Source organism: Mobula hypostoma, chromosome 8, assembly GCF_963921235.1.
Source record: "Mobula hypostoma chromosome 8, sMobHyp1.1, whole genome shotgun sequence".
Classification (NCBI taxonomy): Eukaryota; Metazoa; Chordata; class Chondrichthyes; order Myliobatiformes; family Myliobatidae; genus Mobula; species Mobula hypostoma.
The window spans coordinates 143,024,861-143,050,985 of NC_086104.1; the positions used below are offsets into that span (position 1 = coordinate 143,024,861).

At 42.3% G+C, this 26,125-nt stretch overlaps 1 long non-coding RNA gene across 1 annotated transcript; it reads left to right on the forward strand.

Annotated features, from left to right (window-relative positions):
- Window positions 1-229: 229 nt before the first annotated feature.
- LOC134350280 (uncharacterized) lies at window positions 230-24,608 on the forward strand. The gene is made up of 3 exons (XR_010018861.1): window positions 230-263; window positions 2,433-2,503; window positions 24,475-24,608. It is a non-coding gene; the product is annotated as an uncharacterized LOC134350280 (long non-coding RNA).
- Window positions 24,609-26,125: the final 1,517 nt, after the last annotated feature.

Sequence of the window (26,125 nt, forward strand, 5' to 3'; positions counted from 1 at the left end):
AAAACACAATGGTCCTGAAATGCTATTGCTTAGTTGATCATTCACGTGAACTGTGCCATAGAGCTTGTTCAGAAAGCAGGCCGCAAAGTGTGACCAGACACTTATAGTGCAGTCATTCATCCATCATTTTCGTTCCAGGTCCTCTGTGTGAATCCATGGCGATACCTAGCTCAGAGCAGTGATGTCCACCAGCTTGCAACACACAGGGGGATGCCACCTCATAGATGTGTTTGTCACAAGCCATGGCCTTCAGATCAGATGAGGTACTCATGCAGAAGCAAGTAATCACACGACAAATGAGATTCCTTTGGCTTAAACTAACAGTTTTTAGACGATGGGGCTGGGAACCAGTTTCTGCTAGGTGAACATTAAGTTATAACCCAACTGAACACTCCCAGCAGTGTTGCCTTGGGAGGCAGCCAACCTCCACACTGCTCCCTGTGATCTCTATCTTGGCAAATCAGTTCCAATTGGCTGCGAGGGCCATAATCATTTGGACCACTGTGATGGAATAGAGGAATCTGGGAATGCAGATCCATTGATCCATGGAAGTGATGAAACAGGGTGAAGGGGTCCTAAACAAAGCTTTTGGCACATTGGCCTTCATAAATCAAAGTACTGAGTACACGAGTTGGGATGTTACATTGAAGTTGTAGACGAGGGGTGATTGATAAGTTCGTGGCCTAGGGTAGAAGGAGTCAATTTTTAAAAACCTAGCACATTTATTTTTCAACATAGTCCCCTCCTACATTTACACACTTAGTCCAGTGGTCGTGGAGCAAACGGATCCCTTCTTTGCAGACGTCAGCATCTTGGACCTCCAGAAAGTGCTCCACAGCAGGGGTGATTGATAAGTTTGTTGTCTAGGTAGAAGGAGATGAGTTATTAACTTCAAACTTTCTGCATAATCACTCAAAGAGTTGAACTGCACGTGCATGTAACGAGAGCTGTGTAACTTATCACCTTCTACTTTAGGCCGCGAACTTATCAATCACCCCTGCTGTGGACCACTTTCTGGAGGTCCAAGACACCGACTTCTACAAAGAAGTGATCCGTATGCTCCACGACCACTGGACTAAGTGTGTAAATGTAGGAGGGGACTATGTTTAAAAAATAAATGTGCTGGGTTTTCTGAAATTGACTCCTTCTACCATGGGCCACAAACTTATCAATCACCCCTCGTAATACATTGGTGAAGCCAAATTGATGTATCGTGTTAGATTTGGTCACCTACCTACTGGAAAGATATCAATAAGATGGAAAGAATACAGAGAAAATTTACGAGGATGTTGCTGTGAATTGAGAACCTGCATTATAGGGGAAAGTTGAATGTGTCCATACTTTACTCCCTGCAGTGCAAGTGAATGAGTGCATATTTGATAGAGGTTTACAACATTATGAGTGGTATTGATAGAATTAATGGAAGCAGGCTTTTTTCCACTGAGGCTGGGTGAAATTAGAACTAGAAGTTATAGGTTAAGGGTGAAAGATGAAATATTTAAGGAACCTGAGGGAGAACTTCTTCACTCAGAGGATGGTGCAAGTGTGGAGCCAGCTGTCAGCAGAAGTGGTGGAAGTGGGTTGGAATGAAAATTTAAGGGAAGTTTGAATAAGTACATGGATGGGAAGGGTATGGAAAGCTCTGGACTAGGTGGGGGTAGGTAGGACGAGGCAGTACAATAGAAAAATAGGTACTTCGCCCCATCTGGTCCATGCAAAACTATGATTCAATGATGCTGAGACTATGTCTCACCCTAAGTGTCAAACTCAGCCATCTCTTCCTAATGATCCACAAGACTGGTCTCCTCTCAACTGATACTTAACCCTCCCCTACAAGTGATCTCTGTGACTCACTTGTACTCCTCTGCATACCTCTCAATGCTTGAGAATTGAGGAGGATTTTTAAGATCTATGTACAATAGAATATTTCACTTCCAAAGTCCTCACACAAAATAATTAAAGGCATCTGTTAGTCTTGCGAGACCATGGATCTGCGCCTGGAAAGTCTTTACTCTCCAGGGCGCAGGCCTGGGCAAGGCTGTATGGAAGACCAGCAGTTGCCCATGCTGCAAGTCTCCCCTCTCCATGAGACCGATGTTGTCCAAGGGAAGGGCAAGGGCCGACACAGCTTGGCGCCGGTGTCGTCGCAGAGCTCTATGTGGTTAAGTGCCTTGCTCAAGGACACAACACGCTGCCTCGGTTGGGGCTCGAACTCTCGACCTTCAGATCGCTAGTCGAATGCCTTAACCACTTGGCCACGTGCCCACAGAAAATAATTATTGACCTTTTATACACAACCTGTGCTGTGTATTTGTCTAAGAAATGTTTTTTTCATAAATAGTTTTTTAAATTAAACATTTTCTTGATATATTCAAAAGAAGCAATGGTCTACATGGTTCATTGCCACAGACACAAGTATAATATATCCACAGGTGCATTGAAAATAATACTTGCAGCAGGATCAGAGCCAGAGGACCATAAAAGCAACGTTCACAAGGAAAAGGTAAATATGCATATTTACAGGAAAAAACACAATCTGAATAAAATAAAGTCTATTCTAATGCAAAGGGATCAAAGTGGTCATGGTGTTGCTGAACTGTAGTGTTTAAGGCTGTCCCAGATGGTTCAAGAACTGAGTGGTTGAAGTAACTGTTCTTGAGCACTGTGGTGTGGGACATCAGGCTTCTATACCTCCTGCCTGGTGGTAGCTATGAAAAGATGCATGGCCCAGATGGTGGGGATTTTTGATGATGGATGTTGCCTTCTTGTGGTAGTGCTTCCTGTGGAAGGTAGGGTGGAACGTGCCATGATGTGGTGGGCTGAATCCGCCACACTCTGCAGCTTTGTACCTTCTATAAATTCAAATTACTGTACCAGGCTGTGATGCAACCGGTCAAGTTACTCTCGACAGTTCATCTGTAGAAGTTCGTGAGAGTGACTGGTGACAAGCTGAACCCCTTAACCTTCTAAGAAAGTAAAGATACTGGTAAAACTATGACTCCACATTAAAGGGAATTGGTTTAAACTGAGGGAAAGGAATTTTAAAGGAGGATTTGAGAAGAAAGTTCTTTTCTCACAGAGACTAGTTGATATCTGAAACTCATAGTCATAATCATAGTCATAGTCAAACTTTATTGATCCCGGGGGAAACTGGTTTTCGTTACAGTTGCACCATAAATAATAAATAGTAATAGAACCATAAATAGTTAAATAGTAGTATGTAATTATGCCAGTAAATTGTGAAATAAGTCCAGGACCAGCCTATCGGCTCAGGGTGTCTGACCCACCAACTCATTGTCAGAATAAACGTAGTTCGGAGGCTTTCAGACCAGCGTTTGAATTGGCAAAGAATAGAAGGAAACAGACCTCGTATGGACAAGTAGTGTTGCCATAAACCAAGCAAAAAGGTCAGTTTGGACACGATGGGCTGAAAGGCCCACTTCTGTACTCTTCAGTCCCATGCTGCTGCAGTTCTAATTATTAGACAGCTCTCGAAGTAAGGAGGCAGAATCACAGGGAGGCAGCATGGGTGAATCTATTCTGCTTGGGGGAAAAATATGCATGGTGGGCAAAAAGTCAAATTAATACATGATTTTCCAAGCCTTAGGAATGAACAACTGAGTTTGTACTGTAGCTAAGCAAGGGCAAAATATCCTGCTTGAGGTAGAGTGTTACAATGAAATACAGTTCTCCAGATGGATTCGGGGCAGGGCTCAATAAAACTAAAGCATCTGCTTCCTTGCCTTCATACCCCATTCATCAAGATTAAAGGCCAACCTCCCAGGGGACTCGCTGGCTGTATTTTGTCCCTCTATACTGGGACTTAATAGATGGTTTGATATTGGGATGTCCTTGCATACTTAGTTGCATCTTTCTTACTAACAGAAGAGTGCTCACTGCTCAGTTATGTCCTTCCTCTCCTCCCCATCAGGCTCAACCTATCAACCAGCAACTTTTATCCCAACCTCCTCCCGTCCCATCACCACCATTGCTTTGTGCTAGCAATCTTTCCTCTTCCCTCTCAGTCCTGTTGCCAGATCTCAACCTGAAATGTCAACTTACACCTGTTGCCCCCACTGCTGCTGCTTGACCCGCAAATTCTTTATGCCTTCAGTTCTTTCTTCCTCCAAATTCTAGCATCTGAAGTCCATTTCCATAGATGCTGCCTGACCTGCTGAGTTCCTCCAGCATTTTGAGTGTGTTGATCTGAAGTCTCTTATTTTCTCAATATAACACTTTTTTCTGAGGTAGAACAAGTATAGCACAGTACAGGACCTTGAGCCTGCTGTGTTGTCCTGACCTTACGTAAGCTTACTCCACAATCAATCTAACCCCTTCCTCCTAGACAGCCCATAACCTCCCACTTTTCCACATTCATTTGCAAATTTAACAGTCTCCTAAATATCCCAGACGTATCAGCCTCTACCACCACCTCCAGCAGGAGTCCCAGGCTTGCCACCGCTCTCTAATATTTCCCCTAAACTTCCCTCCATTCAATTTAAATTAAAAGGTATTCAGTCCTTGAATAAATGAGTGCTTGTTACTTTCCCTTTTATTCACAAGTCCCAAAGTAGCATTGCAACTTCATCACTAATACCGAGCCGTACAACTGCAACTGACAAGGCTTAAGTGAATCAGAGTAGTCTTGTCAGGAGCAGCATGATGTTTGCGTCTCTATTCCATTTTAAAAATAACCCTTTAGTGGAAATAGCCAACTTGTCAACTTGCCTCATTGGGTAGTCGCCACTATCAGTTTGTGATGTGTCGTCTGATGTGGGCGATTATGGTCTTTCTATGACCATGATTGTTCTTGGCAAATTTTTCCACGGAGACGGTTCATCATTGCCTTCCTCTGAGCAGTGTCTTTATAAGATGGGTGAGCCCAGCCATCATCAATACATTGGGTAGCAGCCAAATAATTAGGCTGTAGGTTCAACTCCTTAACTTTTGCATCATTGCAAGTACTGAATATTAACAGAGGCATAATCTGCTCCTCAGATTAATTAACAAATCTATGGCAGTCCTTTGAAAATAAAACAAAGAGTTCTTAAATAAGATTAGTGAGTTATTCATTGCATTGCTGTTTTCAAAACCTTCCTGAGCATAAAGTAATAATTGAATTTGTCTTCAAAGAAGCAATGGCTGAGTTTGCCTCTCCGGACCTTTGCTACAAAGGGCCACAGAACATCCCAAGGATTAGAAAGGGATTATATCAGTGAAAGTTTTCCTTAATAGGGGCAGCCTGTAATAAATTCTTCAATGAAGGTAGAGTTTTTTTGCCTTACTTACAATAACATTTTCATGTGAATCTGTAAGCATGGCAAGATGTCTTCATTGAATAATTTTAACAGAATTTTTGCATTTATTTTCATATCTACTTTCAACATAGAATGAGGCTACTTGATCCACATAGTCTGTGCTGGTTCTCAGAGCATTCCCATTCCCAACTAGTAAATTTGATGCTCTGCTGCATTATGAGGCATTAGGACATATGACCAAAATTTTGATTAGAACAGAGGGTTTGGGGAGCATTTTAAAGAAGGAAAGTGAAGCAAAACAGGAACTTTTGGAGGTCATTTTAAGCCACTGAGGGCAAGAATCCTCCAAAAAGATCACAACCTTGTCATACGGTTTCGAGGTTTATGTGCTTCAATGGCCCAGACAGCTATGTTGGCTGGAGTCAGGGCCTTGTGCTTTGGCTCTTAGTAGGGTCACCCATGCCAAACATGTCAAAGGATAGAGGCCCGACTGAGATTGGTCTACCAGTCCTCCAGGTTCAAGGTTGCAGCTCAGGGCTAACAACCCTGATAGGTCACAAAAAGATTGTTGCGGAAATAGGAATGAAGAATCCTTTTATATCTGTGTGCGATGGTATGGACGGACAGAGATGGGGGACCTTCAATGCTGCCCTAAATGCCAGCGGTGTACCAGGCAGTAAGGTAAATTATAGACGCCAGAGGTAATGCAATTACCACGGACATTGCAGAATTCATGACCCACAAATAAAATAATGGAAAAGCAATTCTTTTGAAGTATGTGAAATTTTAAAATAAAGCTTAGGTTGAAACTAGTTAATGATCATAATAGGGATGATGATTTTGGCGTACGATGATATGAACCATTCATTTAAAAAATTTTATGAATGCCTTACATCAGTCTGAGACCTCAAGACTGCTGGTGAGAGGGAAAGTCTGAGCACTCAGTTCAGGGTACCAATCAGAAAGAACATACAGTACTGTCATTACCACATTAAATTGAGAATGATTCTTTGTAACATATTTAGAATCTGCCTCATGCACAATCACTGGGTGTGTGAAGGTTATTTGACCATGGTCTGAATCCACCTTCCATAAATTTGCGAGTTCAACCTGATGTTAATTGTCATAATTTAATTAGGCTTAATTATTGATAATTACTTTGTTTATAAAACCCCTTGCACTTAGCCTAGTGCACAGCTAGCTGGTTGGCATTTCTCCAGTCTTCCTCTGGCACCAGTATCCAGTCTCACTGAGTTCTTCAAATGTCTTCAAGAGCTGAAGAGAGTCTTTCTTGTGTAATCCTGATGTCACCGAGGTGGTGTTTAAAGTGGGACACCCATGGGATTGGAGTCAAGTGGAACAATACCCGTGTAAGCAACTGGGAATAAGGAATCAAAAGATGAAGCCAGGAGGTTCTGTGGGTGAAAACACATTGCTTGGAGAAGAATGAACATTGTACAAAAATATCAGAAGTTTCATCTTTTAAAGCTGATGGTCTCCTGAGTTTCTTCCCCTAAATATGTCTGTGGATTTACATCATTGCAGATACCGTTGCCTCATCTGCAAGCTGCAAGATCCCAGTTTTTTGTTAAATACGGCTGGGACATTGAAGAGGGCAGTTTGTAGTCAACCCAAATTTTCTTTTGAGAACAAAAAATAGACAAATCTTTGCATGAGAAAATAAAAAGGAAACTGCAAACCTGAAATAAAAACACAAGATGCTGGAAACAGTCATAAACACAAGAGCTTCAGCAGATCTAGAGTACTTACTACTTACTGCCCATTTTGCCACTGGTGTTCAGGGCAGCAGTGAAGGACCTCCATCCCTGCCTGTCCTTGGCCACTCAGATGTAGAAGGATTCTTCATTGCTGTTTCTGTAACAACCTTGTTTTACCAGTCAGGTTTGTTATCTGTGAGCTGAGCCCCCTGAACCTGAGGACTGGTAGACCACCCTTAGTCTGACCCTTCGACCTGTTTGGCACAGGTGATCCTACCAAGAGCCAAAGCATTAAGCCCTGACTTCAGCCAGCATAGCTCTCCAAGTCATTGAGGCCTCTAAACCTCCAAACCATGGCAAGGTCGTGGTCCTCTTGGAGGGCAGATCCAGCGTGACACACACACACATACAAAATGCTGGGGAACTCAGAAGGTCAGGCAGCACCTACGGAGAGGAATAAAGAGTCAATGTTTTGGGCCAGGATCCTTCATTGGGACTGCAAAAGGAAGGGGGAAGAAGTCAGAAAAAGGAGGTGGGAGGAGAAGAAAGAGTACAAACTGGAAGGGGATAGGTGAGGCCAGGTAAAAGGGAAGGTAGGTGGGTGGGGGAGGGGGGAATGAATTAAGAAGCTGAGAGGTGATAGGTGGAGATGGTAAAGGGCTGAAGATGAATGAATCTGGCAGGAGGGGAGGGTTGAGGAAACAAGCAGTGGTTGAGGAAACAAGCAGTAGTTCAGGCAGCTCCCGGGGAAAGAGAAACAAAGTTAACTATTCAGTTCGAGCTGCAATGTTATCTTTGCTTCTGTTTCCATGGATGCTGCCTGACCTGCTGAGTGTTTCCAGCAGTTTCTGTTTATTATTTTAAAATCTCATCAGCTCTTTAGAGACTTGAGAGATTGCAGTTGCTGAAATCTGGAGCAACACACGAAGCACTGGAAGAATTCCATAGCTCGGGCAGCATCTATGGAGAGAAATGGACAGATGATGATTTGGCTGTAGTTGTTTCATCTGGAGCAGATAATGGTTCCTTTGCACCCTTCATCATGACCAGTCTAGACAAAGGGTCTCGGCCCAAAACATCAACTGTCCAATTCCAACCCCCATCTCCGTAGATGCTGTCGAGCGACGGAGGATGAGAGGTGACTTGAAAGAGGTGTATAAGATGATGAGAGGCATTGATCATGTGGATAGTCAGAGGCTATCACGAGAGTGCATAGTTTTAAGGTGCTTGGAAGTAAGTACAGAGGAGAATCAGGGGTAAGTTTTTTTGCGCAGAGGGTGGTGAGTGCGTGGAATGGGCTGCTGGCGACGGTGGTGGAGGCGGATACGATGGAATCTTTTAAGGGACTCCTGGACAGGTACATGGAGCACAGAAAAATAGAGGGCTATGGGTAACCCTAGGTAATTTCTCAGGTAAGGACATGTCTGGCACAGCCTTGTGGGCCGAAGAGCCTGTGTTGTGCTGTAGGTTCTCTATGTTTTCTATGTTGACTTCCTCTGGTGTGTTGTGCGTTATCCTCTCAGCTTGTTAGTCAAGTCTCGGAATCACTGGCCTAGTAAGAATTCCAGTGTTCTATTAATATGGTTAAAAAAAGAAATATCAGAAAGAACATGCCTACTTCCGTTACAGAAATTGATTTCTGTTGATACTCCCTCTCTTTAGCAGAGCATCGTGCTCATTAAAAAGCATTCAGGTTCGGAAAAATGCTTTGAGTTATAGCTACATTACAGATACATTTACCCACTGTTCAATTTAGTTCACTGTATATTCAGCACTTCGCAATGTTACAAAGACATAAAAATGCAAAACTCATTCCCCCTTTCTCTTCCATACATATTTGCATACTGCTGCTATTTTAAATTGAGAAGATCTGTGATTCTTTGTGGTTTATTAGTCAAACAGCTCATGATTTATTTACCTAGCTTTCTTCACTCCTGTGCTGAAGGTGAGGACTCTTAACTATGGTTCGGTTGTCACCAAGGTTCAATAGTCCATATACTTAGACTGGCATCCAGTGCAGAACTCAATGAACACTGTATTATTGGAGACACTGTTCACTAGGTCAAGTATTGAACTAATTATCCACATGCGAACCCACAACAAATTGCATGGTAGTGCTATCTATAAATCTTTCTATGTAACTATTATTCTACCTGTCTATCTATCTATCTATCTGTCTTTCTGTGTACCTATCTGGCTTTCTATCTACCTATCTGTCTAACTGTGTAGACCTCTATCCATATATCTATCTCTCTCTATATATATATCTATATCTCTCTCTCTCTATCTATCTAACTCTCTATCTATCTCTCTCTCATTATCTATCTATCATTACGAGGGGAGGAGAAGATGGCGGCACAACGCAGCGTGCACGGCCACTCCGGAATGATATTGGTATTTGTTAAGTAGGTACCGTGCACAATCCTGATTTGATGGAGACAGCCGTGAGAAGTACAGAGGAACATCTGGAGAAACTTCTGAAATGCCTGCTTCACTGCTGCTGCTACTGTGCGATCGAGAATCTCCGGAGGGGAAGGCCCCAAATCCTCGGCTTTGCCTATTGCTTGGTGGCTGGGGCCGGGGTCGAAGCGCTCGGCAGAGATGATGCTCGGTGCTCGGTGCCGAAGGGCTGGTCAGAGGCTCAAAGTTTTCAGACAGACTCAAGAATCGGCTGTGGTCGGGTGCTTCCAGGGTGCTGCATCGGCAAGTTTGCGGCGCTGGAGGTTCATGGGAGGGAGAGTTTTCTTCCTTCTACCATCTGCGTGAGATGATTGGACTTTCAAGAGACTTTGAGACTTTTTTTTACCGTGCCCATGGTCTGTTCTTTATCAAATTATGGTATTGCTTTGCACTGTTGTAACTGTATGTTATAATTATGTGGTTTTTTTCAGTTTTTTAGTCTTGGTTTGTCTTGTGTTTCTGTAATATCACACTGGAGGAACATTGTATCATTTCTTAATGCATGTATTACTAAATGACAATAAAAGAGGACTGCGTGTCCTCATAATCTAATAATCTAAACTAATCTATCTCTCTATCTCTCACTCTCTCTCACTATCTATCTATTTATCTATTTCTCTATCCATCTCCCTCTCTATCTATCTATGTCTCTATATATCTGTCAATCTATTTCTCAGAGATACAGCTTGGTAACAGGCCCTTCTGTCCCAATGAGACCGTGCCCCCAGTTGCAACCGTTTTGCCAATGATCCAACACATCTTTTAGATTGTAGAAGGAAACCAGAACACCCAGAGGAAATTCATGCGGTAACAGGGAAAATATATAGATTTCTTACAGACAGCGGCGGAATCGAACCTGGGTTCCTGGCGCTGTAATAATGTTATGCTAACTGCACTACTGTGCTCTCCAGAAGGGAAACCCTCATTCTTAACCAACCTACCAAAGGAGGCGTAAAGCTCTCCTTCCCTCCACTAGCCTGCAGGTTGCCAATAGTGACAGTGTAGCACCTGATCAGGGTCACTTGAAGCCATGGGAACAGGCGCTGGATGGTCGTATGAGCAGCTGGAGCATATTGTAAATCCTGTTTATGCGACCACTGACACCAGATAGACAATCTCTGAAGAGTATTGGTACCTGCTGGGGTCACCCGTCTTGTAAAGGCAATGCCCGGAAGAAGGTAATGGTAAACCACTCCTGTAGAAAGTTTGCCAAGTACAATCATGGATAAGAGACCGTGATTGTCTATGTCTTACAACATGGCATATAATGATAATGATGATGATGATAAAACTCTCAGATTTTGTTCTATCCAGAGTGTGCACCACAATACTGTTCTCAACCCCATTTACCCAACTTATCTTCTATTATCACACGAGATAATGTTTCTATGTTTCTATGAGATGTGGGATGAAGGTAGGATGAACTCAATTTGTCAGGCAGCATCTGTGGAGGGAAATAAACTGATGACATTTTGGGTCAAGATCCTTCATCTGAACATGATTTCAACTGAAATGTCAACTCTCTGTTTCCCTCCATTGATGCTGCCCAACCTGCTGAGTTCTCCCAGCATCTTGAATGTTGTTTCAGCATCTGCAGTCTCTTTTGTCTCCACTTGACAATGGATTGTGTTTCGCTTCTCAAATTTGATCATAGACCCAGTTAATCTGTCTTTCACTGCCACATTCTCTTCAATAAATCTCTCTGCCTCATGCACCCATAGGAGGCAGGAGCACACCAGCTGACCCCATTAGGCAGCTCCACCATTCAATCAAATCATGGCGGATCCAATCTCGGTCGCAACACCACTTTGCACTTTCTTCCTGTACCACTTGACTCCCTTCTCAACCTCTACCCCTGCAGCTCTCTTGGGGAGAAAATTTCAAAGATTATGACTCTTTGAGAGAAAAGAAAAAAGTATTCTTCCTCATCTCTCTCTGAAAATTATGACCCTTTATTTTGAAGGTATAATACTGTGCAAAAAAGTCTCAAGCACATATATATATATATATATATATAGCTAGGGTCCCAAAGGCTTTTGAACAGTATTGTAGTAATTTTATATATTGCACGTGTACTGCTGCCACATAAAAAGCAATTCATGACATATGTGAATGATGATAAACATGATTCTGAGGGAATCTGAGTGAGATAAACAGGATTCTGAGGGATTCTGAGTGAGAGGGGAATCACGGTTGGGAAGAGAGGAGGGGAAAGGGAGGGACATTCTGTAATGATCAATAAACCAATTGTTTTGAATCAAATGACCTTGCCTGCTATCTCGGGGCTGGATGTGACTGCATCCCCCTCCCACAGCACTCCTCCCAATAGCCAGATTCACAAGCTTTCTCTCCACTCCATGTTGACAAACACAGTACTGTACAAGAGCCCAGGACACCCTAGCTATATACTTGTGCCTAAGGCTCTTCCACAACACTGCAGACGCCTAACTCTTGACACCCTCGCTCGTAGAGGCATTTCACAATTTCCATCCTCAGAATTTATGTTATAGGGTAGAGCCTGAAGGGAAGCCTAATAGAAGTTTATAAAGTTAGATGAAAGGGAGAATTTTTGAAGGAGATATGCAGGGCAAGTTCAGCAGGTGTCAAGAATAGGCAATTAGGTGCAATAGTAGAAGGAAATACAACAGTGACATTTCGAAAGCCTTTAAATAAGCACATTAATATGAAGAGAATTTTGGGATAACAATCATGTGTAGGCAGAAGGGGTGAGTATAATTTGGCATCGCATTCTCAGAGAAGTTGTGAGCCTAAGTGCCTATTCATGTGCCTGTTTATTCTGTTTCCTTATTATTGAGATGCATTTAGCGTTTTGTACCATGAAGACCAATCCAAAATAATTATTTAGAATCTCTTTTCTGTTTCCCACAAATACTTCCCCAGTGTCATCCCCGAAGGAACCGATATTTATTTTAGTTAATCTTTTTTTACACAGTCTTACCATTTGTCATTAACATATTTGCTAGTTTTCTCTCGTGTTCCAGCTTTCTATTTTTGTAACATTATTTAGACTGCATGGAATCCCACTGACATTCCAGCCTTCCTGCCTTGGAGCCATTTGTGACTACAGAAAGCACAAAACCATTCAGGGTTGCGATGACCCACCTTCAGGGTTCCAGCGCCTATGGTGTGCGCAGAAACTCCCTGATGTTCCTCGCACTTGCAATTATTATTTCAATCCAGTGTTTAAGGTAGCACTGCTGTCATGTGGAATACATTAGCAAGTTGCAGCCAGAAGACATGCAAACACACAAACAAGGAGTGTAGGGGCCGATGTAGCCTGTGGACCTGTTCCATCATTCAACATAGTCATGGCTGATTAGAATCCCATTCCCACCTTCTCCCTATATCTGCTGATACACTTAGCATCAAATATATCGATTTCCTTTGTGAATATACTTAACTTACCCTCTACTGTTCTCTGTGAGTGGAGAATTCCACAGGTCACCACCATATGGACTGGAAAGGTTTAGAAGGATACGAGTCCAAACATGGGCATTTTGGTCAGCATGGATGAGTTGGGCCAAAGGGCCAGTTTCCATGCTGTATGACTGTAGGAAAATGTAGCAGCCACAACTAGCTATGCCATTAATACTACAAGTTTCCACAACTAGCAATTCCAGTAATAATAACCTAGTGCAGAAACAGGTTCGTGTCAAAGGGAGTCCATATCAACCACCAATTCCCCCACTTAAGTTAATCTCTCTCTCCTCCCATTCACATTAACGCCATTAAATCTAAATTCCCCTAAATTCTCTCAATAAACCATCACCAGCATTTGTCACCTACACACTTGGAGCAATTTACAGCAACCAATTAATTTATGAACCTACATATCATTGGGATATGGGAAGAAACTGGACTACACAGAGTAAGCCTCCACAATCACTAAGAGAATGGGCACAGTCCTTACTAACAACATCCAAGCTCAGGATTTAACTTACATAGATGCAACTCAAAGATAACTGTTCTTCTACACGTTATTAGGTACACCTGTAGACCTGAATAAAAGCATACAGACATGGTCAAGGGGTTCAGTCGTTGTTCAAACCAAATGTCACAGTGGGGAAGAAATGTGATCTAGGTGATTTTGACTGTGGAATGAGTGTCGGTGCCAGATGGGGTGATTTGAGTATCTCAGAAACCGCTGATCTCCTGTCTCAACAACATCAACAGTCTCTAGAGTTTCATAGATGTTGCCTGACCTGCTGAGTTCCTGCAGAAATTTGTGTGCATAGCTAAGAATTTTTCGAGCCTTGCCCTGTACTGCTGCTGCACTCTGCTGATGCAACAGATTTCATTTCAAATGACAATGTTAGTAAACCTGATTCAAAGTTCAAAGTAAACTTATGATGAAAGTATATTCAGTGTCCACTTTATTAGGGACACCTGCCCACCTACTCATTGATGCAAATATCTAATCAGCCAATCACATGGCAGTAGATCTGTATAAAAGCATGCAGACCTGGTCAGGAGGTTCATTTGTGCGGACTAACTATCAGAATAGGGAAAAAATGTGATTTAAGTGATTTTCACTGTGGAATGATTGTTGGTGCCAGATGGGGTGGTTTGAGTATCTCAGAAACTGCTGATCTCCTGGCATCTTCAGGCATAACATTCTCTAGAGTTTACAGAGAATGGTGCAAAAAAAAAACAAAAAAAACCACCGAGTGACCAGCAGTTCTGTAGGTGAAGATGCCTTGTTAATGAAAGAGGTGAGAGGAGAATGGCCAGAATTGTTTAAGCTGACAAGAAGGTGACAGTAACATAAATAGCCAAACATTACAACAGAGGTGTGCAAAAGAGCACCCCTGGATGCACAACAGTACATGTCTTGATGTGGATGGGCCACAGCAACAGAAGACAATGAATATACACTCACTGATATCTTTATTAGGTACCAGAAGTACCTAATAAAGTGGCCACTAAATGTATCTGCACTCCAGATCATCTCATCATTCACTGGGAGATGAGTGTTGACAAGGACACTTCCAGAACTCATCCATTCTTCATCAAATTAGTGCCAGGGATCTCCTGCACATATCCAAGAGAGAAGGTGGATTCTCATTTTAATTCATGTTGGATCCAGGAGTTTTTGTGATCCAAGGGATCCTCGTAAGTCAGGAACGAGGCACAGAACTTGTTACTTCCATCCATTTTAATAAGTGTTACAAAGTGTTTACAAAGAATGAACCGAGACAAACAGAGAGAAAAAGAAAAAGTAGTCACTGATATCTTAGACTAGAGAAAACAAATCTATATGATAACAATAACCTATAAAATATCCAGATTCAAGTGGGTTCAAAACTAAGAAGCTTCTGGAAAAATACAGAAACCATTGTACTATAACTACTGGAATATTCACTGATAAAGAATGACCTGTTTACTACATGAGACATGAAATCAAAGAATCAAATGGCATCTTTCCTTTGATTTAATTACGATCTTTGATTATAAATAGCATTTGTCTATTTAAATGTGAATCCAAGTGCCTTTGTATTACAGTTATATGTTGTGTTATCCCCTACTGTGATTTTGTGTGCATGTTTCTTTTCACTAACGTTCCAAAGCATTGAGGTATTTTTAACTTGCAATGGGTTGGAAGGAGATTGTTAAAAACACTACTCCAACTCTTCTCAAAAAATACTAAAAACAGTTCACCAAAGCAAACTGTTCCTCAGGGATAATTGGAGTTCAAAGGACACAGGAGCATTATTCCAGTGTTCTATCTCTTCAACCCAGTTGGGTGTTATATTTCAGTTAAGCTTGTTTTATAGACTTGCGATGTAAAGCTGCACAGTATACACAATTCCAAAATAGCTCATTTTCCCAGCTAGATTATTTTTAGTTTATAAGCAGAGTGTGTTTGAAATATTCAGAAAGACAAGCATCTACCTATACTTCTTGCTGTCTTGGAAAAGCAGCCAGCGTAATCAGACCATTTCCACCCCAGATATTCATTCTTCCCCCCCACCCCCAACATTCATTCCTACCCCCCCCCACCACCATTGGGCAGAAGGTACGAAAATCAGAATGCACATACCATCAGGCACAAAGATCGACTCTATTCCACTGTTACAAGACTATTGAATGGACCTCTTAAAATGGACTCTTGACCTCACAAGCTGCCTCCTCATGGTCTCTAGCTATGGGATGTACTCTTCAAATTAATCACACCTCATGCAGTTATGTTGATATCTATTGTCCACAGGAGACTACCACGTAATATCAATGTCCAACTTCAACCCAACTCAGACTTGCACACGTTCTCAGCCAAACATGAAAGTCCAGAACTGAAGGTCATACTGGGTGCAGTGGTGATCACATAGTTGGGACACTGACATATTGGTCACTATCATTATTATGAGCTGTGGCATATGACGTGGGCGATCATGGACTAGGACCATGATTATTCTTGGCAAATTTTTCCACAGAAGTGGTTAGCCCTTACCTTCTCCTCGGCGGTGTCTTTACGAGGCGGGTGACACCAGCCATCATAAACACTCTTCAGAGATTGTCTGTCTGACGTCAATGGTTGCATAACCAGGACTTGTGACATGCACCAGCTGCTCATACGACCATCCACCACCTGCTCCCATGGCTTCATGTGGCCCTGAACTGGGGGGGAGAGCAAAACAAGTGACATGCAGGCTAGCAGTGAGAAGGAGTGCCTGACCTCTCCTTTGGTAGAGACACATCTCCACCTGGCCACTCAGGACATGTTCAGAAGAGAGGTCAAATCTTACTTAACTTTATGGCTGGTGTCTAAATAATGGCCCCATTCATCTCAACCTGTGGAAAAGGTAACTTCATTTATTTGTCCAAGTCGCCTTGACTTATATTAATACTTCTAAGTTTTTATTTCTACTTAAAGCTGTTTTAAGTATCTTTAATTACTTGAGCAGCTTTGAAATTTTGATCCATTAAAATAAGTGCCAGCTTCAGTTAAAATATTTGTCCAACTACCCAGAGGGCATGCATTGAATATGAGAGGGGATAGGTTCAAAGGGATTGTGAGGGGTAAGGGTTTTACTCAGAGAGTGGTGGATGCCTGGAATGCGCTGTCTAGTATAGTGGCAGAGGAAAATACATTGAGGTTTTTAAAAAACATTTAGATAGGCACATGAATATGAGGAAGGTGGAGAGATGTGGACATTGTGTAGGGAGGAAGGATTCGTTTTTGGGTTTTTTAAAATTTACTTTTTAGCTGGTTTGGCACAATGAGTGGCCTGGTAGCATGATGGTTAGCACAGTGCTTTATAGTACCAGTGACCCGGGTTCAATTCCTATCGCTGTCCATAAGGAGCTTGTATGTTCTCCCCGAAATTGCAGGGGTTTCCTCCGGGTGCTCTGATTTCCTCCGACAGTCCAAAGATGTACCGATTTGTCAGTTAATTAACCATTGTAAATTGTCCTGCAATTAGGCCAGGATTAAATTGGGGGATTGCCTAGCAGCTCAGCTTGAAGGGCCTATTCTGTGTTGTATCTCAATAAATAAATAAAAATTTGTGGGCAGAATACCATATTCCTGTTCTGTACTGTTCTATGTTCAATGTTTTTAATGCTTTACTTGCATCTTCCTTGTGACTGAATGACGAGGTTAAGGTTCTGATTTACTTTATTCCCATGCATTGAAACCAATATAACTCTTACCAGTAATGGAGAAAGGCAGCACTGGTTGACACAATACAGGGGTTAGAGATTAATGGAAAATTGATAAACAATCTGTAAGCAAACAGAGTCAATGAAACAGCACTGATTACAAATAAAAAAGACAGATTCCAAGAGGTACTCGCTAAGGGTAAATCAGATAAATTTGGAGCACAGCTTGATAATAGATGTTCATCAAATGTCTGAAGTAATGAAGGGCATAACCAGAGGGAATTTCAAAGTTCAATGTCCAAAATAAATTTGTTATCGAAGTACTTATATGTCGCCATACTGTCAGCTGTGATCCATGACTTTGCAGGCATTCACAGTGGAGCAAAGAAATACGATATAATCAATGAAAAGCTGTGCACAAAAAGTAACAAACAACAGATGGGCAAAATAAGCTAAACTGTGCAATTTCCAAAAAAAAAATCCTAAATAAATAATACTGACAACATGAGTTGCAGACTCCTTGAAGTGAGTCCATAGATTGTGGAATCAGTTTGGTGTGGTGGTGAGTAAAGATGTCCATGCTGGTTCAGGAGCCTGATGGTTGAAGAGTAATAACTGTTGCTGAAGCTGCTGGTGTGGGACCTAAGTCTTCTGTACCTCTTTCCTGATGGCAGCAGCGAGAAGACAACATGGTCTGGGTGGTTGCGGTCCTTGATGATGGATACTGTTTTCTGTGGCAGGGCTCCTTGTAGATGTGCTCAATGGTGGGCAGGGCTTTTCCTGTGATGGACAGGAGTATATCCACCACTTAATGTAAACGTGAAAATGGTTTCTATGTCGATAAAATTAAGCGGACAATGCTAATTTGTGGGGGTGCTTTAATTATGGTGCTACAGATATAAACTAAAAATTTGTTGGATAAAGATAAAATGATTTATGTCAGATCCCTGAGCTACGCAGGAAAGAAAACTGGATGCCAGTTGTATGCCAGCTAATAAGGAATCAAAAGGATAATTGTTGAAGTTGTTACTTGGTCAGTCTGATGATAAAAGATCAAAGGGAAGGTGAGGCTGTAGCTGCTGGTGTGACAGAGTGGAAAAGTGCATTGACAGAAAATTCAGAACTAGCCACTTTCCTTCCAAATACGGCAAATACTCATTTACAATCACTGCACAAATATTTCCCTGATCTGCAAGTTAACAGAAGCTTTTACTTCAATATTGATTGGCTTTTAACCTAAACAGTTGAGAAAATTAAGAGATCTTTAGGTTAATATAAATTGGACAGGCCATGCGAAGTTTTCATAAAAGCTCATCAGTGTCTCCACTACAGAGGGGAGCACCAAGAGATGATCTCACAGAACGTTTGTCAGAGAGAGGGTTCAGAGGAGCTGAAACTGGAATAAGCCAAGAGAGTGAAGCTGTCAAGGTGTTTCATTTCGAGAGGACTAGAGTATAAAAGCAAAAATGTAAAGTTGAGGCTTTATAAGGTACTGGTCGCTTTATAAGGTACTGGTCAGAACGCCATATTGTGAGCAGTAGTGAATTTGAATTGAATTGACTTTATTACTTACATCCTTCATATACATGAAGAGTAAAAGTCTTTACGTTTTTACGTTATGTCACCGACTAAATGTGCAATGTGTAACTTCTTCATAATAATAAATAGTATGTACAACAGGACGGTCGATATAATGTAGAAATACAATTGTATCAGCATGAATTAAACAGTCTGATGGCCTGGTGGAAGAAGCTGTCCTGGAGGCTGTTGGTCCTGGCTTTTATGCTGCAGTACCATTTCCTGGATGGTAACAGTTGGAACAGTTTGTGGTTGCGGTGATTCGGGTCCCCAATGATCCTTCGGGCCCTTTTTACACACCTGTTTTTGTAAGTGTCCTGAATAGTGAGAAGTTCACATCTACAGGTGTGCTGGGCTGTCCGCAGTGTCCTGAGATTGACGGAAGTACAGCTCCCATAACAGTGACGCAGCCAGTCAAAATGCTCTCAATTGTGCCCCTGTAGAAAGTCCTTAGGATCTGGGGACTCATGCCAGACTTTGTTAACCATCTGAGGTGAAAGAGGCGCTGTTGTGCTTTTTTCACCACACAGCCAGTATGTACAGATCATGTGAGATCCCTGGTGATGTACTTGCCGAGGAACTTAAAGCTGTTCACCCTCTCAACCCCAGATCCATTGATGTCTAACAGGGGTTAGCCTGTCTCTATTCCTCCTGTAGTCCACAACCAGCTCCTTTGTTTTTGTGACATTGAGGGAGAGGCTGTTTTCTTGACACCACTGTGTCAGGGTGATGACTTTTTCTCTGTAGGCTGCCTCTTTATTATTTGAGATTAGGCCAATCAACGTAGTATCATCAGCAAATTTAATAAGCAGATTGGAGCTAATAATCTACCAGTGGGTCCCTTATCTAAGAAAAGATGTGCTGGCATTGGAGAAGGCCCACAGGAAGTTCACGAGAATAATATTTGGAATAAAAGGGTTAACATATGAGGAGTGTTTGATGGCTCAGAGTCTGTACTTCCTGGAGTTTAGAAGAATGAAGGAGGGATCTCATTAAAACCTATTGAATATTGAAAGACCTAGATGGAGTGGACATGGAGAAGATGGGGGAATAGTGAGGGAATCTAGGACCTGAGGGCACAGCTTCAGAATTCAAGGCCATCTCATTAAGAGAGAGATGAAGAGGAATATCTTTTAACAAGAGGGTGGTAAATCTGTGAAATTCATCACCACAGACAGCTGTGGAAGCCAAGTCATTGAGTATATTTAAAGCCGAGGTTGATAGGTCCACAGTTAGTAAGGATGTCAAAGGTTATGAGGAAAAGGTAGGAGAATGGAGTTAAGAGGGATAATAAGTCAGCCATGATGGAATGGCAGAGCAACTTGATGGGGTGAATGGCCAAATTCTGCTCCTAGGTCTTATGGTCTTGTGGCTGATGTCCAGGCGGCGATTGGAGATGAAAAAGTCAAGAGAGAGTAAAAGCCCAAGGGGGTACCCAAAAGAAATAGGAGCGTTAAAGACTTAAAGGGGCAGGAGGAGATATAAATTAGTGGGGCGTGAGGACTCGTTGCTCCCAAGGCAGAAGTGACAGAAAAAAAGCTCATCAACATTCAGGCCCTGAACCCGTTGCGATGCCTCAGTGGCTTAACCTTTTTATGGAGATACACTCGTAACTTTTGTAACATCCTTTCCACTTCACAGACATTAAACAGCAAGCAATGTAAATCAAATCCACCCTGGGGTTGAATCAAATTTCATCACATCTGAGTCTTTTTTTATTTAATCATTCATAGGATATGGGCACAGCTGGTGCTTCTGGAATTTATTGTCCAACCTTAATTGTTCTTGAACAGAGGAGACAGTTAAGCATTAAGCACACTGTAGGCCGGACTGTAGTCACATGTAGGCCACACTGGGATAAGGATAGTAGGATTCTTCCCCTGAAGGATATTAGTGATCCAGATGGATTACCACATCATGGTTAACATCACAGGACTTGCCTTTATTTGAATCTGCAGATTTTTATTTAGTTACTTGAGTTGAATCTCAGGGGCCTCTTCCATCCCACTAGATGCCTTCTCAAGCTTCAATTCATGAGTTGTGGTTCAAGTAAATTTGGTGTCTGATTTGGTAATAGAAGTTCATCTGATGAATATCTGGTTTAAGATAGAATCAGAATCAGAATCAGGTTTATTATCACATAGTCATAGTTATAGTCATACTTTATTGATCCCGAGGGAAATTGGGTTTCGTTACAGTTGCACCAACCAAGAATAGAGTATAGATATAGCAATATAAAAACCATAAATAATTAATAATAATATGTAAATTATGCCAAGAAATTAGTCCAGGACCAGCCTATTGGCTCAGGGTGTCTGACCCTCCAAGGGAGGAGTTGTAAAGTTTGATGGTCACAGGCAGGAATGACTTCCTGTGACGCTCTGTGTTGCATCTCGGTGGAATGAGTCTCTGGCTGAATGTACTCCTGTGCCCACCCAGTACATTATGTAGTGGATGGGAGACATTGACCAAGATGGCATGCAACTTGGACAGCATCCTCTTTTCAGACACCACCGTCAGAGAGTCCAGTTCCATCCCCACAACATCACTGGCCTTACGAATGAGTTTGTTGATTCTGTTGGTGTCTGCTACCCTCAGCCTGCTGCCCCAGCACACAACAGCAAACGTGATAGCACTGGCCATCACAGACTCATAGAACATCCTCAGCATTGTCCGACAGATGTTAAAGGACCTCAGTCTCCTCAGGAAATAGAGACGACCCTGACCCTTCTTGTAGACGGCCTCAGTGTTCTTTGACCAGTCCAGTTTATTGTCAATTTGTATAGCCAGGTATTTGTAATCCTCCACCATGTCCACACTGACCCCCTGGATGAAAACAGGGGTCACCAGTGCCTTAGCCCTCCTCAGGTCCACCACCAGCTCCTTAATCTTTTTCACATTAAGCTGCAGATAATTCTGCTCACACCATGTGACAAAGTTTCCTACCATAGCCCTGTACTCAGCCTCACCTCCCTTTCTGATGCATCCAACTATGGCAGAGTCATCAGAAAACTTCTGAAGATGGCAAGACTCTGTGCAGTAGTTGAAGTCTGAGGTGTAAATAGTGAAGAGAAAGGGAGACAAGACATTCCCCTGTGGAGCCCCAGTGCGGCTGATCACCCTACCTGACATACAGAGTTGCAAGCACACGTACTGTGGTCTGCCAGTCAGGTAATCACCGACATGTGACGTGAAATTTGTTAGCAGCAGTAGTTCAATGCAATGCATAATCTAGCAGAGAGAGAGAAAAAAATAATAATAATTAAAATAAAACAAAATAATAAACAAACAAAGTAAATCAAATTATGCATATTGAATAGATTTTTAAAACTGTGCAAAAACAGAAATATTGTATATTAAAAAAAGTGAGGTAGTGTCCAAAGCTTCAATGTCCAAGTAGGAATCGGGTGGCAGAGGGGAAGAAGCTGTTCTTGAGTCGCTGAGTGTGTGTCTTCAGGCTTCTGTATCGAGCTGTGAGAAAAGGGCATGCCCTGGGTGCTGGAGGTCCTTAATAATGCACACTGCCTTTCTGAGAAACTACTCCCTAAAGGTGTCCTGGATACTTTGTAGGCTAGTGCCCAAGATGGAACTGACAAGATTTACAACCTTCTGCAGCTTCTTTCGGTCCTGTGCAGTAGCCCCTCCATACCAGACGATGATGCAGCCTGTCAGAATGCTCTCCATGGTACCAGCATAGAAGTTTTTGAGTGTATTTGTTGACATGCCAAATCTCTTCATAATAAAGTATAGCCGCTGTCTTGCCTTCTTTATAACTACATCGATATGTTGGGACCAGGTTAGATCCTCAGAGATCTTGACACCGAGGAACTTGATGCTGCTCACTCTCTCCACTTCTGATCCTTCTATGAGGATTGGTATGTGCTCCTTCGAATATCAGTGACTTCCGATTGGTGGCCAATAAAACAAGGAAAATAACTAACTATTTTGTAAGTCACCCTTTTTCTGGCAAATGATCATTGCAAGCAATAGTCTACAACTTCCCTTTCGACTTCAAGGCAATTTGATGTGACACAGTGGTCTCCAACCTCTGGGCCATGGACAAATACATTGCCGCGAAGAATGCAGTGGTGCAGCGATAGATCAAACTCTGATCTGGGCCGACATTTACGTGCCAGGCGGCACCTAATTAATTGTTTATTTCAGCTTTTTTCTTAAAGATGTGCTGGGTGCGTTCCGACTACCGCTACACCACTGCATTCTTTGCGGCAATGTATCGGCCCGCGGCCCGGAGGTTGGGGTCCACTGATGTGGCAGAACTGAAGTGACGCAGTGGACCTCTTGCCAAGAGCAAGGAAGATCTAAGGTTCTATCGATTTAAATGCTGGGCCGAATCAGAGAGGCTGGGTACAGAGCAAATTGAGGTGGTGGGGTCCTGGCCCCAGAGCAGATCAAAGCAACTGAACCCAATGTTTAGAGAACAATTTAGGCACTGGGCCAGATTGAAAAAGTAAAAGTTTCAGGGCCCAGAGGTGAGGGATAGGCTGTATCCTGATAACTACTTGGCTTGGTGCCGAACTATGGGTTTTTGACTCTCTTTGTGGACTTCAGTTCAGAACACTATTTGTTCTCAATTATTGTTTGCCTGATTTATTTTTTACCTTTTCTCTACACATTGTGGTGTTTGATGGTCTTTTTTAATGAGTTCTTTTGGGTTTCTTTGTTTCATGGCTGCCTGTTAGAAGATGAATCGCAAGGTTGCATAGTGCATTCATGCTTTGATAATAAATATACCCTAAACTTTGAATGTAACAAAGACAGTAAACCAAAGCCATTTCCCTATGCCCAGCTGTATGCAATGAACACTTGACCACACAATCTACCTTGTTCTGACCTTCACCTGCATTGGAATTCATCTGTACTGTAACACTTTATTCTGTGTTCTGTCATTGTTTTACCCTGTTCTACTTCAACGCACCATTGCAATGAATTGATCTGTATGGACAGCATACAAGTTTTTCACTGTACGTTGGAACATATTTCACGGCAGTCTATGAGACGACAAATCTCAGGGTTGCACACAGCATGCACACTTTGATAATAAACACATCTTGGATATTTGAATAAGAACATAATAAACCAACTTACTAATTTACCAATTGCCTGACTAGCTTGGTGAACCAAGCTACTTCAGAGACCAAGTGAGCAGGAATGATTCATGAAGCAACAGCCTGGTGCAGTAAACTACAACACCCGAAACAGGGGCAGAAGAGCAACTGGCGGAGTTGGAGATGCGTGACCATTTATGGTCAAATAGATAGAGTGAATTCAAGATGATACTAGATTTTTTTAAAAAGCATTGGTGAAATGCAGCACTCTCTCACATGTTTACTGTGGTGTCAAACTTGCTGGTGTCCAATTTTAGGAGTGGAGCTTGAACCTACTATTTTCTGATACAAAACTAAGTTTGACCAGCTGATGAGAAATGACTGCTGGGTATTGGACGAAGCAAATAAGAAATAAAAACAAGCTTGGGCGTTAAGTTACTGGAGCTTCCTCCTCGGTCTGCTGAAATCGTGGCAGACTCCATTTTGCCATTCATTGAATCTTGGAGGCACACAGCATAGAAATAGACCCTTCAATCTAACTCATCTGTTCCAACAATCAAACACCCATTTACACCGATCCTATAAAAATCCTATTTTTGCTGTAGCCACATTCTCATCCACACCCTCCAGATTCTACAAGTCACCTACACACACAGGTGAATTAATCATGGTCAATTAACCCACCGACCCATAGAGGAAACTACTACTGTCACAGGGAGAACATGCAAACTGCTACAGCCATCTAACTTTTTTTCCTTTCTCCCTTGTTCTTAGATTCTCTGATTTCTTTCATGTCCAATAATCCATTGACCTCACTCCTGAAAGCAAAGGATTCTAAAGACACCTTGCTCTGTATGTCAATAAATTCCTCCTCAACCAAGACCTAAATAGCCAGTTCCTTAACCATCCTCTGGCTGTGGACTGTCAAACTAGAGAAAGCAGAACACAGTTGTGCTGCTAGCTGGTACCTCACATCCTCCAGTGACCTATGGTAAGTCCTACCCTCCAGTGCTCTCCATGAGAAGTTTTCCCAAAGACAATGTGACTTTCTCTAGGGGTCTGTTCGAATCTCGGAGGTGTGCAAATTGGTAAGTGGGTTGACTATTGGAAGTTACCCCTAAGCATGACAGTGAGTGGTAACATCTGGAACATTCAGTGGAAATGTGGGAAAGATGTTTATGCCTAGCATGGACTCAGTAGATCATAGAGCCTGTTCCCATGCTGTGCCTTCCTCTGTCTTTGTGACAACTTCTCAGCAGTTACTCTATCACTCCTTCTGAAATGCTATATTGTTACTGCAATTTCAAGCCATCTGCAAAATTTAATGGTAGATTTTCCAAAGCTGTCAGTGAGGGAACAACAGCAAAAACATTTGACCACCCATAGTTTTCAAAATCATTTATTTAAGTAACTGCACTCTCAACAAATCTGTACTGATTCCACAGCCCACAATGTCCATTCTCATTATTTATTTATTTATCCATCTGTCTAGTTTTTGTTTTGCTTGCTTGCTTATTTATTTATTTGTACCGTTTGTCTTCCTTTGCACATAGGCTGTTTGTCAGTCTTCTCTTGAGTGTGGTTTTTAGATAGATAATTTATTGATCCCAGAGGAAGTTACAGTGTCACGGTAGCATCACAAGTGCACTGATGTAAATATTAGAAGAGGGTAAGAAAGAATTTTTAAAAAATCAGTTACCACGAACAGTCTAATAGGAGGGGGGGGGTCATCATTTTCCCGGCTGCAGGTTGACTCATTTATAGAGTTAATGGCCGAGTGTAAGAATGACCTCATACAGCACTCTTTGGAGTAGCGCAGTTGTCTTAGCCTGTTACTAAAAGTGCACTTCTGTTTAGCCAAGGTGGCATGCAGAGGGTGAGAAACATTGTCCAGAATTGCCAGGATTTTCTGTCGGGTCCTTTGTTCTACCACAGCCTCCAGTGTGTCCAGTTTGACTCCTATAACAGAGCCAGCCTTTCTAATCAGTTTATTGAGCCTGTTGGCATCACCCGTGTTGATGCCATTGTCCCAGCACACCATCACATAGGCGATTGTACTGGCGACAACAGACTGATAGAGCATGTGAAGGATAGACCTGCATACTCTGAAGAACCTCAGTCTCCCTCAGGAAGGGGCCCGACTCTGGCCTTGCTTGTACACAGCCTCTGTGTTGGTGCTCCACTCAAGTCTGTCATCCAGCTGCACCCCCAGGTACTTGTAGATCCTCACCATATCCATGTCCTCACCATCAATAGTGACGGAGCAATGCAGGCTTAGTCTTCCTAAAGTCTATCACCATCTCCTTTGTCTTCCTCACGTTGAGCTGCAGAAGATTCCGCTTGTCCCATTTGACAAAGTCCTCCACCAGGGGCCTGTATTCATCCTCCCATCCTCCCTTTATACACCCAACTATTGCTGAGTCAT